The following is an 18682-nucleotide window of genomic DNA, read 5'->3' as shown; positions in this document are numbered from 1 at the left end:
TGAAACTTCATGGATCAACTTCCTCCATGCATTCAAATATGTGCTTATAAGCCCTGGGTATTAATATTCGCGTTGGGTGTATTTTAGAGCACATTTCAGAGCACTGCGTGCTCGACATTGTAATTTCCAAGCTTATCTAATCAATTCTGCAAGCTCCATCGGCCTCATATCAGGCCTCGTGAAAGAAATCAGCTCAGTAGCACCTTCAGAACACTTATAAATAATGAAAAACAGCTTTTAAAAAGAAAGAAGCGCTTAAGGAAAAAAAAAATGTTGATTAGAAAAGTGCCTTTTATCCATGCCTTCAAATCTTTCACATTCCGAAGATGCGGAGGACTCCGGGCAAACTGCGACGAATAAAGTACCCCTATCTGACCAGGGAAAAAAAAAGAAGTATTAATTTTTGAGATAAAAAGTGCTGACAGCACAGAATGAGCCAGGTGGTATTTGGATATGAGCAGTGAAGATGAGATGAGAGCCCAGAAGATCACTTTCATCTTGTGTATGGAGTTGTCCTTGAAAACTTCTCTGAACTCAGTGCTGTCTGGAGAGCACCGTGTTGCTTGTCTTGGCATTTCAGTCATTTATCTTTCTGTGCGAGCTGATTTTGTCAGCGAAACTTTGACATGTCAAAACCAGAGACTGACCCAGGTGGTGTGGGTCAGTTGATTTGCCAGATGAATACCCAGTCATCATACACAAGCAGAGGATGTATGTGTAGCCCTATTTTCTGGGCAGGGGGACTGAAACATGGGAGCAGGGGAAATGGAAAGAAAAGGATAAAAAAGAAAACTTTAACATGGTTAACAGCATGTGTCCTATTTTGTCATGCTACTGCTATGCAGGGTAGGCGGAAGGTGGGCAGGGTGAGCGAAAATACAGAGATTTTATGTCTATCTATAAATTAGGAGCGGTGGGTTGATGAGCAGTGAAGGAGAGTCGTGTCTTAGCTCGGAGAGAGGGGGGGAGAGAAAGAGACTGTGCGACTATAGCAGCCAGATGATACATTACACACACACACACACACACACACACACACATTCTCACTCACACACACACACACAATGATACACTGAGGTCTTGATGACAGTTATCCTGTTAGGCTGTTATAGAAAAGACTGCTGGGCAACACACACACACACACACACACACACACACACACAGCTGGCAGGCACTGAGGCCCTTGTGCATCTCCTCCGGTGAGGATTTGCATTCTGCTCCTGGCAGGTCGACCGACAAATTGCCCAGGCAGCCGCGGGAGACGGAGGCTCTGGCTGAGGGGAGAGACGCTGCTCAGAAAGCGCCTCATCCGTCTGATACTCTCTGTGGAACCGCTCCGGCATCACACCTCACGTCCAGAGGCACGGCTGATAGGGGCGGACAGGCAAGGACTGTCTTTTGGAGACCGGAAGGCCTGGCGGCCATGGCCGGACCTTCCCTCCCTGGGGCCAGGAGGGGCTCGGAGGCCAGTGTCCCCCCCCGAGCTCGCCCTAGGCCTGTAGCCCTGGGGCTATCGTTCACAAATCAGCCCCCGTTTTCCCAATCAAAGATGCCGACTGGGGGAAACTGGCCCAAAGTGCTGCTTAGTGCCTTGAATAATTCACCACCCAAAATGTCGTCACACAAATGGACCATCTACAGAAATTAGAGGAAAAGGAGATACCAGGAGACCACCGCAACTGCTGTCCTGACCACACTAATTCCAGAATCACTTAGTTAAAAGCAAATTTCAATCTTTAATCAACTGATAAAATGAATGGCAAAGAAACGGGTTGGGAGATGAGCAAATAGGACGAATTGCAAGCACGCTGTAATGTATCTGGATCAAAGTGATTTCTCTTTTCTGATTCCTATATTTTTGCATGATTAATGATTGAGGGCAGTTCTGCAGCCCTATTAACAAGCTCAAGTTAAATAGGGCTGATGTAAAAAGACTAATGTTGAAACTGCTGGTAATAGACTGAACTCTGTTCTAAGATTCTTACAGTAGTGCATTTAGTAGCTACTTTTCATCAAAGGGTGAACTTGAGAAAAGACGTGCTCAGCCCACAAAACAGGACTTGGACCAAAATTAGGATTCAAAATGATTAAAAACTAGATAGTCAGCATTTAGACAAACTCAATACAGTTCACCTTGGGTGTATGTGCACAGAAATGTACATTCAGAAACACACAGTCAAACCCATCGCCATCAAAGCCTCAAGTGTTTCAGCTGATTAGGTGATCTAATTGTTGCCTATTCACCCCGGTCCGAGTGCTGTGCTGTGCTGTGCTCCCCGGTTGCAGGCCAAACTGCCAGTTGACGCCTTCTCCTGTGTGCCCAGAACACCAAGTGTCAACAATTATCACACCCAGGTGCCCAAAGCCTAACATGCCTGTGTGCCAGACCGAGCAAACCCCACCTATGGGCCCAGTTAGGGAGAAAAGAGAGCCACGGAGAGTTAGAGCTGCAGGGGTGAGGGCAACATGCAATAGATCCTAGAGAGAAAGTAGTACAGGTAGTTGAGCTGTAAGAGAAAGAGGGAAAGGGGAAGATGAGGGAGAGAGCAGGAGGGGGAGATGGGGGCGAGAAATAAGGGGACAAAGAAGAGATGGGAAGAGGAAAAAAATGGACAGGCACCCTCCAAAGTGTCAATGTTACCTACATAAGTGCCAGTCTCAGAGGCACAGCGCAGTGCTTTAATAGATGTGTGTGTGTTTGTGTTCAGTAGGTACAGTATGTACATTCCCCGGCTTCCCCCTTGTGTTTGTTGCCACGCTGCCCTCTCTCCCTTTTCTTAATGAGGCTGGACGCGTGGCTGCCTCAGCACCTGCCGTGGGTGGCCACAGGGTTAATCCCGCCTGGCTTCCTCTCTCACTTCGTCTTCCGTCTCTCTCTCTCTGCTATGCCTCTGGGCTGCTGACGGCAGCAGGCACTGTACGAGAGGGCGATGAGGAGGGAGGGGAGGTGACAGGAGGCGCAGATACCCCGGGGTTCCCCCCTCCAGCACAGCAGAATGAGTTGTACCAGACGCCGCTGGATACCTGACAAGCGGACGCCTTCATAAATTACCAAATGAAGATTGATCGCGCGCACCCCTCACCTCTTTTTGTGTCGCCGCACGGGCAGACGTACGCATAGGCAAGGAGACGCGCGTGCACACCTATGCATGCAGCCAAACTGACAGACAGTGACACATGAAGATACACAAGAAAAAACACAAACACACTGCACACACACAGAGTCATCTGCAGCTGTCGTCAGGCTCCAGGTAAAGGTGATCTGGCTGCTTCATGCTCTACCAGTTAGCTGAAACAGTCAGTCAGTTGGTCAGTCAGTCCGACTGGTGATGCAGACTCTATTACAGGTCCTGTCAGCAAGGCCGAAGGTAGCTGTTTTATTTATGGACGACCAAAACATCTGAGGGAACTGCAAGGATAGTATGAAAGTGTGTGTGTGTGTGTGTGTGTGTGTGTGTGTGTGCCTGAATCAAGAAAGATGTGAGAGACACACCTCTCGCTGTCTCTCGTGAAGGCACACATATGCATACACAAACACACTATGGCAAATGTTAAAATGTACAGTCTCTGCACGACTAACCCTAACATCAGTGTATGCTGTGCTGAATGTGCATCACTTCTTACCCCAGTGGATATAGGGGTTGGATTTCAGTGGAAGGACCGGGGCCATTCACCTGAGATTGATGCCTCTCCATCTGATGCGTAAAGATCATCTGCATCAACCCGCCCCGCCCGCCGCTGTCCTGCACGCTGTTAAAACCATCCGCATCAGCAGAACATCCACAACACACACACACACACATGGCGCGCACAGAAGTTAATCGACTTGTGAAATCACAATCAGAACATTGTCTCTCACTCACACACACACACTCACACACTCTCTCTCTTTCTCCTATTTCTCTCAGACATTTTTCCAGGGACAGTAACCTTGCCTTGCAAGTTGCTTACTCAACAGACCTTGTTACGGTGTGGGCGCTTTACCACTCCTGCCTCCGCCGAAAGGTCAGCACTGTCGCAGCCGATCTCATTTCAATGGGGGCCTGCTCCGTTATGATCGGGCCATTATCATAAGCTGATTCACAAATTGGTGCGGTAAGGGATGATGGGATGAGGGCCGTGAGGTGATTGGTGGGTGAATGCAAGATAGAGTGGTGCAGAGAAATGTGCAAATGGTTATGCAGCATATACAGACAACAAACTAGCCGTGGTCAGAGGGGCGAGTGTCTGTCTCTGACACCGCCTGTCTCCCATCTCCTATCTGCACTTCTCGTCATGGACTGTGCCGGTAAATTGGCAGCGCTCCAATGAGAGACAGAAAGAATGAGAGAGTGGAAAAAAAGAGAAGAGTGTAACCTCCTAACTCCCTCCTTAAAGGAGCCTTTTACATGTGTAGACACACTAGAATGACTTGAGGGCCTGTCAGCAAGCTGAGAAAAGAGCTGAGGAGAGGAGGAAGAGAGGAAAGAAAAGTCAAATAAATCTGACTGATACTCTCCTCCGTCGGCCGGCCAAAATGCCAGATGCAATGTAAATCATGATGCGCTGACTGTCCGTCCCGGCCCGGGCTGACATTACCCCACCAGCTGTCTCCGCTTTACGATTTGGCCAATCATCTCATCAAGAGGCACGGGGCGCAGAGATTGATGTTTATTCAGAACCGGTCGACATATTTCAGTTACACAACCAGCGAAAGAGACACTTTAACATTAGTCAAGCCCCTGTAACTGAACCCAGGATAATTTAATATGCCATATAGGGGACACGAGGAGACCAATTCCAGCGTATCCATTTATCTCTACCCTATCTCAAACAGAGGCAAAGAAAGTTTAGAGAGGGTCAAGTTCATGGTCCCTAACGCATTAATATTCCTCTTAAATATTAATACTGTGCACGTTTGATTTCCACACAGTTGCTCTAATGTGCAATAAAGGGCACCCATTCAGGCTGCATGTGTGGGGTCCGGCTCTTGAGGTGTGCGGCTTTGACAAGTTATGAAAATCTAACAAATGTGGCGGTTGTGTTTCTGGCAGAAAGTCAATACCGTCTAAACTTCTGTCCAGGTGGAACCGCATGCTTCATTCCTGGAGCTTGCCACCCTCTGAAAAAAAAAAACAGCCACTCTGAGAGCAATGGAGGGAAATGGTGGAATGTATAATGTCACAGCCATAATAAGCAGTATTATTACAACTATTAAACTGAAGTCATAAGTCAGGTTCAAATGGACAAAATGGGAGGGACAAGGCAGCCGAGGGAAATGGCAAAAAAAAAAAAAAAAGACAAATTCCTTTGGCTTTCTTCCCGAGCAGCATACATTAGCAACAGTGTAAGTACTGTTTTCTGCCCTGGTTTTGACCCTTGGGAGCGCACTGACTTCACCCAGCCGTCAAGACTACGCAACCTCATGTATATTTCCACAGGTGAGCAGTTAAAAATGTTCCAAAAGCTACGGCTCTGTCTGTAATGAATTACTGGCTGCTGTCATTTCCCCAAAACATCCTCCATATCTACATAATCAAACCTCTGAGTAAAGAGAAGAAAAGACAAGAAATATATATATATAAAAAAAAAATAAACCCCACAAAAGCCATAGTGTCTCCCCCGCTCAACTAGGAAATAACGGCAAGTTTAAATAATTCTGGAGAGCGGCTGGCCAATAAATTTCCGAGCAGAGGTTAATTTAGTGAGGGGAAACCTCGCCGCAATTACCTTGTTCGATGCCTCCCCTCCGAATGCCCTCAGGGCCCCGTCTGAAATGTCACCCAGGAGGAGGGATGGAGGGCTGGAGGTTTGGCGGGATTGGAGAGCCACCTTGAGATGCAGCCATGAAAAACAAGGTAATCAGGACAGGCTAAATGCTAACAACAATGGAGTCCTATTAGTGTCTATCACCAGAGTGGGTGAAATTACTCTCCCTCAATAATCATCCTCTCCCTTATAATTTTCATCAGGTTTTCTATATAAATTAACTTTAAGGAGCACGGAGAGAGAAGGGGGGGGGGGGGGGGGGGGTGGAGACACATGCAAATAAAGACAGAGAGAAGAAGAGTAGAGACAAACTGAGTAAAATGTATTATTTTTTTCAACCGCGCTAATGTGATTTTAATAACAGCAGCAAAATAGCTGATACTGGAATCATAATCGCATTAGTGATGCATGCTGAACCACTCTCTCCTGTTTCAAATGGCATACATTTATTTTGGTTCTATGACAGGGGATGTCACGCAGTTAGTGCTTTACCCTGGGTCCTATTTCATGTGATTTTGTGGATCAGTGACAGAATGACTCCCCACTCCCTTCATCATCCACCACGCTTGCCTGCCAATACACAGGACTCTATCTTTATCACACTCCCATAAGCTCTGGGCCCTGGCTTGCTATATCTACTGCTGAGATCTGGGATGCCTGTAATTACCGCACTATCTACTCAAATCAGCCCGATCCAAATCTTTATTTCCCCGAGGCCCCGGCCGGGCTCCTAGCTCTTACCTCCCAGGAAGACACAGCCGACGTCTGTGCTTTTTAATCAGGCCTCGACTCAAGCTCTTCCAGCAGAGAGGAAAAAGACGGTCAAGCTGTGCCAGTGGCTTTTAGAAGGTGAAAGGTTCCAACAAAGTTTTGCCCAAATATAAACACTGACAGGCTGTTAATTCAAACGTTTCACAGTGTGTTAGTCAGCTGGGCAGCTGGGAGTAATACATATCCTTTTATAATTGTCTCATGACACATAGTTGTCTGACTTTTGAAAACTCAAACAACAAAGTCCAGATGGAAGTCATTAGTGAGCTATGGTGCCCTGTGATATTATACAGCACTAATGGCACAACAAGGAATTAGCAGGACTGAGATATAATTTAATTAAGCACCTAAGCTTTACAGGGGGAAATCTTTTTTTATTGGCCGCACTGTAGCTCCGACACTGATGCTAATATTAGCTCAAATAAACATGTTTCCCATGTCCCATGTTTCAATGCCAGCGCGTTATAAAAAACATAAGCAACCATGAGAGGAAGGAGCTCATTTGCACTTCAGAGCTCGACTTAGCAATCTCTGCAGGCCTTTGCTTATTTGCCCATCGCTTCCCCGCCCTTCTGCATTAAATGCTAACAAACCCAAACTGCAGGAGTCCAAAGGCCTCACATTAGAATTTATAAACAGTTTAAAAGAGACATAAGCAAAAGCATTCACATAAACACCATCAATATTTCACAATTCATAACATTCCCCTCTCTCATGTACGGTTAAGTCCTCGTCTAGAAATAAATGACGCTTTGCCTGATGCGCTTAGCTAATTGATTGTGACTGTTTGTAAAAATTGCACTAGTGGGATGCGAAGCCGCCCCCCTCTTCTCTTTAAAGAGCAAACATCTCCACTGAGGCTTTTAATGGTGTATGTACAAATAAAATCAGCCTGTTTGATCAGCCTTCAGTGTATCGGGGGTACATCCAATGAATGTGTCAGTCTGAAGCCTTTTCACTGTCAAAGAAATTACTCGTAAATCTCTTAAAAGACGTGATATATTGTAGAAACTGTAGCTTGTCCGGGCGCTTCAGGAGATAACTTGTTTTCATTTTGTGCTACGCGGAGTTAAAACGGAAATTTCAAAGCAAGAGCGGGCTGATTTTAGTTACAGGTATAGGCAAAACAAAACTGCCTTCATCTCATGGAATAATCTTGTCTCTCAGTCTGGAAGACGCAAGGAAGAAGAAAAAAAAACACCTCATTTATAAAAGTAACAGCCCAGCATTTATTTGACACAGAGAGAGGACAAAAAGTGCATGTACCTTAGTGAATGTGTGCCAAATAAATTAGACAAGTAGCTTGAGCAAACCCAAAGGTCTAATTAGGTACACAAATTCAAAGGACATAATGTATGAGGAGGATGAGGGAAATGGTAGGTTAATGCCGCGCAAAGCAGGAACTCACCCGCTGATTTGGGCCCAGAGTGCGGGCGAGAGCGTGCAGCATCCTGAAGGAGCTTTTGAAGTGAGCATTGTATTAGACGCCCCTGCTACAAATCACCTCCTCGCTGCTCAGACTGAGCGCTGCCCAAACACCCTCACTCTATACACACACTCAAGTACATGCATACTTGTAGCCAGACACACACACACACACACACACACACACACACACACACGCACGCACGCTTGGAGTAATATTAAGGAGTGAGAAGTGAAAATAACGAGAGGAGAGCAGAGGAGATGAGAGAGAATAATGGAAAGAGTGGGTACTCTCTCCTAGGTAGCATGCTATGGAGGACACCCATTTGTTTCTTTTTTTTTAACTCAGTATGGAGAAATGGTAAATAGACAGCCTGTGTGCGCTGTGAGGACAGTCTCTCGAGTGTGCGGGGGCATGTCGGAGGATGTGTGCCTCCTCTTGCTAATGCATCACTTATTTTTTTGTGTCTGCAGTGTGATTGCAATGCTAATCAAAGCCAAACACGCGCTTCCGCAGAGGGACAGCGCCTCACATCTCTTAACGTGGCACAGGTGGCGCAGCCGAAGAAAACATAAAGACCCATGAAATCCTTCTCCTCCTCCTGCTCCTCATTCCTCCTCTCTCAGGTGGATCGCTCATTAAAAGATCGCTGTACAGCAGGTGTTCGGTCACAGAGCGTTGAAAGAGAGGGTGCTTGAAGTGGCAGAAATCACAAAGTGGATCAGAACGCCGTTTGCATGCGTGGGCTTAGGAATAGGGGAATGCAAACACACACGCATACACACACAAATATGCATTATAGGGATACTGTATGTAAGCGCACACAAACACACTCAGGGGGGTTGTGAACATCTGCTTGGAGCAGGTCCCTGTAGATCTGACTAACAGAGACCAAGTCTTCTCTGGTCCAGTGCGGCCTGCTTGGGTGGGCCTACTGCTGCTGATTCTCACACAGCAACACACACATACACAACACAACACAAGCTGGCAGCGAGGAAAAAGCATGAAAGAAGAGTACAAAGACCAGTGTTGTAGTCGAGATTGGTCTTGGCCTCAAGACCACTTTTTGAAAGTCTTGGTCTCGTCTTGGACCACAAATTATTTGACCTTGTCTCAGTCTCACACAAAGAGGACTCAGAATATTATTCCAAGTACAAACAAGGCCACAACTGTGGTGCAAAAAAGTGTTAAATAAAGATGGTTAAGTTGGTTTCAGCTGCTTAGTGTTTGTTTGCTCATATAAAATAAAAAAAAAATCCCATGCATAAAATCCACTTCTGCAGTGTCTTTTGACTATTTTACCCCAACATTATTCAAGGTGCACTTAAGCTCCTTTCCCACTGGACAATATACCCTTAACACCAACTGGCACCTGGGCTTTGTGTTTAATGGGAAAAGTTACAATCAGCATTTTGCCCCAGGACAAGTGACTCTGCAGTAGTCACGGATCGGCTTCTATCAGCAGTGATGGAAATATGACACTTGTGTGGATGCGCTAATTTTAGCCCCTTGACCAGCGTGATGCAAGGACAGGCCGCCACAAAATACTGTCCATCTCCATCCAAGCAACGCTCAAACAGCCTTCAAAATGTAGTCTGCACTGACTTTAAGAGACTGAATAAGTTATGGATATCAAAAAGTAATCAACTAAACATTTTCACTGGGCTCCTTGCTGCTTTCTACTGTTTATTTACCTGTTTTCCGGCCCGTCTGTGATGTTGAACTTGACACACCATGTCAAATAAATAAACACATAAATATAATTAGAATTACCACCTCATGGATGTATGCCTTCACGAACCAGTCAAGTTGCAGTTACAGTTTAAATCCATGTGTGTCCATGCTCATACAGTATGTAGCCATGAAAGTAGACAATGCTTCAAATATGTAAGTCTCTGCGAAGAGACTACAAATTCTAAAACATGGATGCTTCACGCACACTTTTAACCCGGCAGCACAGAAGATCTATACAATCAGCACCCAAGATTAGTCACAAAGTCAGTATCTGACCAAACGTCTCTCCTAATGTTCCTGAGATATGTTGAATAATGGCCAGAAAAGTGTTTTTGTAGAACATTGTGATGTAACAGTGAAGTTGACCTTTGACCTTTTGACTATAAAATGTCATCATTTTATCCTATTAGATATTTGTGTGAAATTTTGTATCATAATTAGCATCTGAATTCTTGAGTATTGGCCAAAATTTTGTTTTTGAAGTCATACTGACCTTTGACCACCAAAATCTAATCAGCTCATTGTTAAATCCAAGTGGACGTTTGTGCCAAAGAAATTAAATTAAAGACATTCCCTTCAGGCCTTTTTGAGATACTTCTTGAGATGCTGTGTTTATGAGAATGGGATTGGTCGACAGATGGACAGATGGACAACCCAAACACATAATGGCAGAGGCATAGAAAAGAGAAAGACGTGCTGCAGAGCTGTGTGTGGATCTTTCAGATCAATTTGAGGAGTGGCTATGGTTTCCATGTTCCACATTTTATCGTGAGTGAGTCAGTGTGGAATTCAACCTGCCTTGGTCTTGGTCTTGATTTGGTCTCAACTCCTCAAAGCCTTGGTTTTGTCTCGGTCTTGATACATTCTGGTCTTGATAATGACTTTGTGCTGATTACGGTGGTCCTCAATCCAACACTGATAAAGAAAAAAGAAAAGTATGAGTGACAGACAGAGGAACAGGAAGACAGACAGAAAGAAAGTCACAGTTTCAGAGACACTAAAAGTCTCTCCTTCACACCACAGATGTCAGTTGACGCCACAGCCATCGTGCTCTCTCACCACATTATGATAATGCAATAAACCCTGTAGAAAGGCAGGTCACAATACTTGTAATTTCCCCTCTCCTGCTCAGCCTTCATGTAAATGCTGCCGTCTGGCTCCATAGGGGGGCCGGAGAGCAGCCTGCGCCACTCCGCGCTGCACCGACGAGATAATGGCAAATGTGTTTGCAGGGGATGCTATTTTTACGCAGGGATGCCAGATCCCATTCCTTCAGCACATTTCCTTTTTTTTTCTTTTAGACTCCGATTATTTCCTTGCCTGTCCTCTCCTCCTATCCCATCCTGCCCGCCCGATTCAATTAATATTCAGCCAAAGTAAGTATGAAAGTACAAAAAATCAATTTATCATGCTTCAGAATCAAGTCTGCTGTTCTTTTGTGATGGTGTAACGGTGGTTTACATATGCCGGTTAGATCGCTGAAACCCTGTCTCGCATTGTAGTCTGCTTTTGTCTTCCCTTCAGTCCCAGGGAGGATGTTGTCTTGTCTTTGCTGCCAGGGCTCTGACACCCCCACGTGTGTGTGTGTGTGCGTGTATGTGTTTGCGCAGGCATCCCTGCATGTGTGTGTGCACGCTTGTATGTGGGGACCACTTGTTATTCCCAGGGTTGGAGCTCACTGAGGCCTGTGTCTCTATGTGTTTACAGCTCCGGGGGCTTGTTGCCTCCTGACTACAAGAAAGACTGATGAATAAATAACATCCCAACTCTCTCTAGCTCTCTCTCACACACTCTCCAAGGCCTTGAAGTCTGTGTGTGTGTGTGTGTGTGTGTCTCTGTATGTGTGTCTGCACTGTGTGTATGTATACACATGTGCCTGTACCTGTGTGAACGATGTGTACAAGCATCTGTGTTTGTGACTGCATGTGTCACAATGTGTGTGTTTGCATCTTCGGCATCTCTCGGTGGACCAGGCTCCCCCTTCATCTAGCTGATTCCCGGCCCCTCTTGGCAGGAAGCCGTCAGAGAGGGAATGCCAGGGACAAACACACGGGTGGAGGGGAAAAACATCCTCTTTATCCTAGGCATCAGTAGGAATATGCAGAGGGCTATGTGTGTGTGTGTGTGTGTGTGTGTGCACGTGCACATGCTAGCCCACTTCTGTGTTAGTCGAAGTGAAACACTCCAGGAGATTGAGAGGATAGAGGAATGCATTAAACAGTGTGTGTATTCTCCTGAGCGACACTACAGCGAGGCTCCAACTTCTCTCCCAGGATAGACCTTCATTAACCCATAACCCGCTAATTTAACTCCCCAAGAACTGCGGCACACTAACTAAATGGCATTTATTTATCTGTGCTGGACATGCATGCATATATGTTCATGTTATTGCCTCGGTGGAAGAAATCACAAGAAGGCAATGAGGGTTATTGCCCTAACCAACAAATAAAGGCCTCTTTGCAAGTAATCTTTAAGTGATTTCTGCAATGGCCATAAAAGAGCCTCTTGTTAGTACTATAGCAGCCAGATATTCATTTGTCTCTGGCGGCTGCTTATGAAACGTGAGCAGGAGGGGGAAGTGGTTTTATTTACATGGCATTATGTTACATCAAGTGGTTGTGCTCAATTAGGGAAGCCATCACAATGGTTTTAAGTCTCTAATACAGTCTGCTGAAAGGGACCATGACTTGCTAATAGGGTGTAATTCCTTTTGTATCTGTATCCATGTGCAGCGGTAGGGGGGGAAAGAGGAGAGGAGGGGAGTTGGGGGGGGGGGGGGGGGGGCAAATCCGTATCATCAGTAAAAACAATGCATCAATTAAGCAATTAGCGAGGAACAAACTGGGCAGCATTCCAAACCCTCCCAATAAGGCACTGTGCCAAGGGGGCTTGTAACGTTCATTATACCCACATCACAGAGATGGAAAGAGGGAGAGAGAGAGGGAGAGAGAGAGAGAAACAGGCAGGGAGAGAGTGAAAGAGAGAGGCTTGCCTTTCATTTGTAAAGTGGAGGCATTTGTCTGCCAGCATGGAGACGTTTTGTTCCGCCAGATGTGCTTTTTAGCGAGGCCACATGGTCGGTCAAGGCTGGGGAGAAGGTGTGTGAGTGCCAGCATGTGTGTCGTGTGTACGGGGGGGGGGGGGGGGGGCACCAAACGGCCTCTTCGCTGCCATCTGATTAATTAAGACTTGAAAGGAGCCCAGTGGCAGCAGGGTTTTAATTGTGGTAATTGGGGTTAATAAGGTGCCATTACATGCACTGATCACAAGTATTGTTTCATCCAGACGGGCAAATTGAGCGGGGTTAAACACTGATGGTAGAAGGGATGGGAGGAAAGGGGGGTAAAGAGGTGGTGAGGAGGGGGGGAGAGAGGGGGGGGAGACTTGGCAGTCATACATGCCACTTGTTTCTGCATGTTAACACCATGTAGGGTTGTCGGGAGCTGAAAGGCTAATATACTGGAAACTACCAGTGAAGCTTTTTAGCTAATCAGCACCTGTCGTTGGTTTTTAAATTTGGAATTACAGTTTCTGTGATTCAGAGTTTGACCCAACAGTTTTAAATATGCAGATTAATTACATCTGAGAATCGCGTATTTAACTGAAACATCTTGCTACCAACTATATCACTGTCATCAGCATCATCGGGAGCTGCAACAACAGCAGCAGCATCACTCTGTTAGCAAATACATATTCATTCAATGGACCTTGATTTAAATAAATTTCCATTTGATTTTCATTTTATCTTTAAACACATTTTATTCTGATCCCTTATTTTGGTTTTGATTACTGCTGTGTTGAAACAAACCACCATAAAAGATTTTATTATGCAATACTAACAGTAGGGGTATCCCCGACTGAGAATTTACATAGTTGAATCAGATTATCAAGTCTTTATTTTTTGGCTCATTCATGGTCTCACTTGCAATCACTGTTTTCATTTGTTCTACACCAGATACCGATTAATACCCGATTCATCTTCTGAACTTGGCACAAGAATTTAGTTTATTATAGGAGGTGTGTCATCCAGCGCTGTTTGTCGGTGTGTGTTTCTAGGTGCGGTATTGGCATTGTCCACAGCACTGAAAGGAAGAGACGGAAGGGGGGAAGAGATCGATAGACAAACAGATAGAACACATCACATAGTCTGGTCCCTTCCTGGTTTCTGTGGTTATAAACAGAACTTTCAACTTTCTTAGACAGAGTGAAAGAGAGAAAGAGTTTGTTTCAAAACCACATCTTCCTGCAGTTGAAACAATTCAGCTGTGAGACTGATAGTCAAATTAGGCCCCTTAGATCAGAACAGTCAACTATCTGGATTCACCCCTAACTAATACTGCAGTATAAAGTAGTTAGAGTCATAATTTGCTCACACACTGAATGAAAACGTTTTGTAGACACTTAAGTTTTATGACCCTTGACCTACGAGTTAAGACTCCCTGGTTGTATCTCCCGATCTTTTTCTCCAAAAAAAGGCATTAAAGCCTCAAAAGTATATGATTAACACGTCTAGCACGTCTTTCCAGTTGGACAATTGTCTCACTTTACCAAGTGCTGTTTCGGACTTTCTGAAAACCCCAAACTTACATGGCAATATAAGCTAATATGTACAGAAGCAGCTCTCACCTGACCATACAAACATCAAGAAAATTTGAATTACCGCCTCATGGTTGTATGCCTCCACAAACCCGTCAAGTTGCACTTAGAGTCTACATCCATATCTGTGAAAACATGGATGCTTCAACCACATCTTCCCCCCAGCAGCACTGAAGATCTATACAATCAGTACAGTTTCAAGGTGGGCACCCAAGATTAGAGTGGCCAATTCAGTGTCTGAACAAATGTCTCCCCTCCTGTTCCTGAGATATGATGTTGAGTAATGGCCAGAAAAGTGTTTTTGTAGAACATTATAATGTCATAGTGAAGTTGACCTTTGACCTTTTGGATATAGTATGTCATCACTTTATCATCTGTTAGACATTTGTGTGTGAAATTTTATCATAATTAGCATATGAATTCTTGAGTTATGGCCAAAAACGTATTTTGTGAGGTCACAGTGACCTTGCTCCTTGAGTCCAAGTGGATGTTTGTGCCAAATTTGAGAAAATTCCCTTAAGGCGCTCTGAGATTCTGCGTTCACACAAATGGGACGGACGGATGGACGGACAACCAGACACAACACATTCTCACTCCGACCTCGTCACATATTGACATTTTGGTCATGGACTTTCCACATCCACATACGACTTGCAAGGTACCCTGGGTGTGTTAGGTGTTGATGTTCTGCCAGTTACATAAATTGTCTTCTTTCAAGATACACTTCCGTTTTCACAGGAAATTTAACATTTTCATACAGTATCTTTCAAAATAAATGTACTATGTCGGTACAAACCCCGCAAATTGACGGGGTTTTTTTTCCTTTAACAACAAACACACATGGTTGGGCTTAGGCAACAAAAGCACATGGTTAGGTTTAGGAAAAAAGACGAAGGTTTGGCTTTAGAATCTCATGGAGCACTCTCTTGGATAAAATTCGGTGTTTGTTGGACCCATCCACCATCCCTCCTCCTCACCTCACTCGGACATTTGCTGCCTTAACTTTTGTCGTTGTCCCTCTGTGTTTCCCCCTGATGCTGCCAGGTGCCTTTAAACTATAATGGCAATTGGCGCGTATCATTAAAGGACGCTTTTTTTCGTTGATTTCTAATGCCGCAAGTCACTACCCAAGCGCCAGATTTCGACGACTTCCGTGTGAGACCGGGTTCCCAGAAAACACAATGCCTCCAGAAATGGCTGTTGCTGGTGTGGAGACATAAAAAATACTCTTTCCATTTGGACGATTGTTGCCATTTTACTTAGTACTGAAATGGACTTTCTCATAACCCCAAACGTGTATGGCAACATGAGCAGAGCAGCTCTCATCGGACCATAAAAACATCAAGAAAAAATTACAATAAAGGCACTACTCTATGGTATATCAAGTGAAGGGGCTCCACCATGCAGAGTTCTCTCTTTCAATCTTCCATTTTTGCAGCAATTACTGTACAATCCCTGCAAGACTCTCCCATTAGCTTGACTGGAGTCTACACACATTTTGCCTAACACTCTCCCACACAGTCACCACCGAGAGCACCTGAGTGGCTTTATGTGTGCTGAGTAGAAATGAGGTGGTTTTAACTCCCTCTTCTTGTCAGACTGTCTTGTGGTCACAATATATGGCATGCTAATTAAGTGGTCTGAGGATGACAAATGCGTTCAACGCAAACACTTGAAGATGTAGAAAAAAATCCACGCTCTTCTTCTTTCAACAGGTGTGTACTTCTGCCTCTGATTTAAAATGTTAACAGTCTCAGTTTTTATGAGTGAGATCTTTTGAGACAGGAAAGAATTTTTTTTTCCCCCACCGGATCACCATCAATCCACTGTAGATTTTTTCCTGTAAGTCCACTTAGAGGTTAACACTTCAGAGCTAACTCCATCAGTATCTGTTTATCACTTGTAACACGGGCGGAAACAACTCTGACGGATGATTAAGTGCAAAAAAGTACACACCGATCCCGAAATATTTGGCACAAGTGACATACTGTGTGTTTAAAGATTAAACATCCTCAGAACTAAATGAATCTTAACTGACTTTAATTTCCTTTTTTCTCTCTAATGTTTAAAGGTTGTGTACATCCTGACTCTCTTTCAGAAAACAATGAAGTGCGTAACATCTCCCTCCCACTGCGGACAGTCATTTTGGGTGTGCCTGAGTGATTTGAGCTAACTTGGCAAAGCTCTGTGGAGTGTGTCTTCTTTACCTGCTGACAGCAAGCGCAGAGAGGGAAAGAAAGAAAGTGAAAAGACGGATCATCCCTGGTGGTGTTGTGCTGTCCTGTGGTCTCCCTTACTGTCAGGTTGCCCAGTGGAGAGACAGAAGAACGCCAGGCCAATTAATCAAAGTCAGATGTGGCTGGATGCCTGGAGTCACTCATGATCCCTGTTCTGCCCCCCCCACAACACACACACACACACACACACACACACACACACACACAGACAAACACACGGCACACTCTTTCTTCCTCTCTCATGCTATTTCTTTACCTGTCTGCGTCTGGCTTAGAGCTGGAGTGACTATTTCAAGAACACACGTACACATCAGTGTAGACATATGCACACCCTCCTGCACACACACACAGTTCTTCTCCTGCGTGACACACAAATACTGTATTAATGTGCTTTTGGGGACCTTCAGTGCCTGCTGTTCTTATATTGACCATAAACTCAAGCATTAACCTTCAAAAAGCCCCGTAAAGAAGTGAGGATCAGCACAATGTCCTCATTTTGAAGGATTTTACTCATCTTTATATCGTGGTAGACATCAGGTCTAATGTACGGGAGTTCACGAACACACATACACACACAGACCTATCCTCATGAAGTAAAAGTGAAGTCATTTCAGCAGGTGAGACTTGTGCGTAGTCTCTTCAACAGGATGTAAAACAGTGAGAACCTCCTTCCCCTGTGACCTCAAAACGCACAGATCATTTCCCCTCGCTTCTCCTTGAATTTGTCAAAGTGGCACTTTTGCTTAAAAAAGGGGAGTTCAAGAAACAGCAGATTTAGAGGCACCTCATTGTCTCTGGATGTCATGGTGAACACAGCGCTCACCTCCACACTTTCTTTTCCCCATTTGACTCTCATTTACACTGCTGCACAGAGACTGTGAGTCTTCACACATTACAGAAACACTTGTAAGATCTAAAAAATGTCTCTGTTGTGGGATAAGATACATTTGGGGAATCACTACAGTGTTGAGTTTTTTCATTGTGTATTTTTATAAATTTATCTCCCTTACAAAAATGCATCGTGGTCCTTGACAGTACCAACTCTGGCAGATGACCTGGGGACAGCATGGACAGCCATGTGTCTCATGCAATAAACAAGATGATGCATCAGCCACTTGCTGTGACCCTGACCCCAACAACCACAATACTTCCCAAATAGCAAGTGATGTCTGATACTGGGAAACTGGAAGCACATGATTTTAATTTGGTTCACCAAGGTGACCGGCAAGTCCTTCAGGCCTAGCCCACACGTACCCGTGTACTTCTGAAACCGTGCATTATTCTATGCGATTTGGCTGTTTGGCCACATGCAACCGCACTTTTGGGCCCCCAGAAACCACGTTTCTTTGAAACCGGAGTCCACTGTGAAGTTTTTGGAAGACTCAGGTGACAGCAGTTGCGTGTAGATAGGATAACCGCAGTATTTTATTACCTGTCTCCATTGTTTGACATCAGAGCGACGGTAAATAGCTATTTTCTAAAAGTTTACTAACTACTAAAATCCCACATCCTGTGTTAAATACAGTGTATCTTAACTATATTTACAATGATGCTTGATTCTGCACTCTGCACTTAGCCCGTATGTGAATGTTTACTGTTGCCTGGCAACAAGTGACAGCTGACGTTAGCGTTAGTTAGCTTAGCTCAATTGTCCGACAAACAATAACCCATAAAATTATAATTCAACATATTTAAACAAAATCAACAACAGCTACCAACAGTTACAGTCCTTACAACCTTAGCTAATGTGTTGTCACAGGTTAGATTGTCAAGATTAAAGTAACAACAGCTTAAATCCCTGAGGATCTACGCTAGCATTAGTGACAGTTGCATTCACTTGTATGCAGTTACCTTTTGTACAGTTCCCTCAAACAATATCACAAAGCACAATAGAAACTATAAAAACAAATTATCTATTAAGGGTACACTACTGATAAAATCTGAAGGTGCTTAGGTGACATTTACCCACCAGAAAGAATTAATGAAAACAAACAGTGATTTTGCTGGTCTTCAGTAGCTTTACTCTAGGTGTAACTGCCAACTGAAGAACGCAGCGCAAACCAACCATTTATATACCCGGATTTGCTCTCATGCCTTTACTCAAATCAGTTATGCTTTATTTATGGCATATCCAGCTGCTCGACCTAACAACCAACAGTCGCGCTATTTT

The sequence above is a fragment of the Epinephelus lanceolatus genome, chromosome 23 (genome assembly GCF_041903045.1).
Source record: "Epinephelus lanceolatus isolate andai-2023 chromosome 23, ASM4190304v1, whole genome shotgun sequence".
Lineage (NCBI taxonomy): Eukaryota > Metazoa > Chordata > Actinopteri > Perciformes > Serranidae > Epinephelus > Epinephelus lanceolatus.
Note: the sequence above shows the minus strand (reverse complement) of the source record.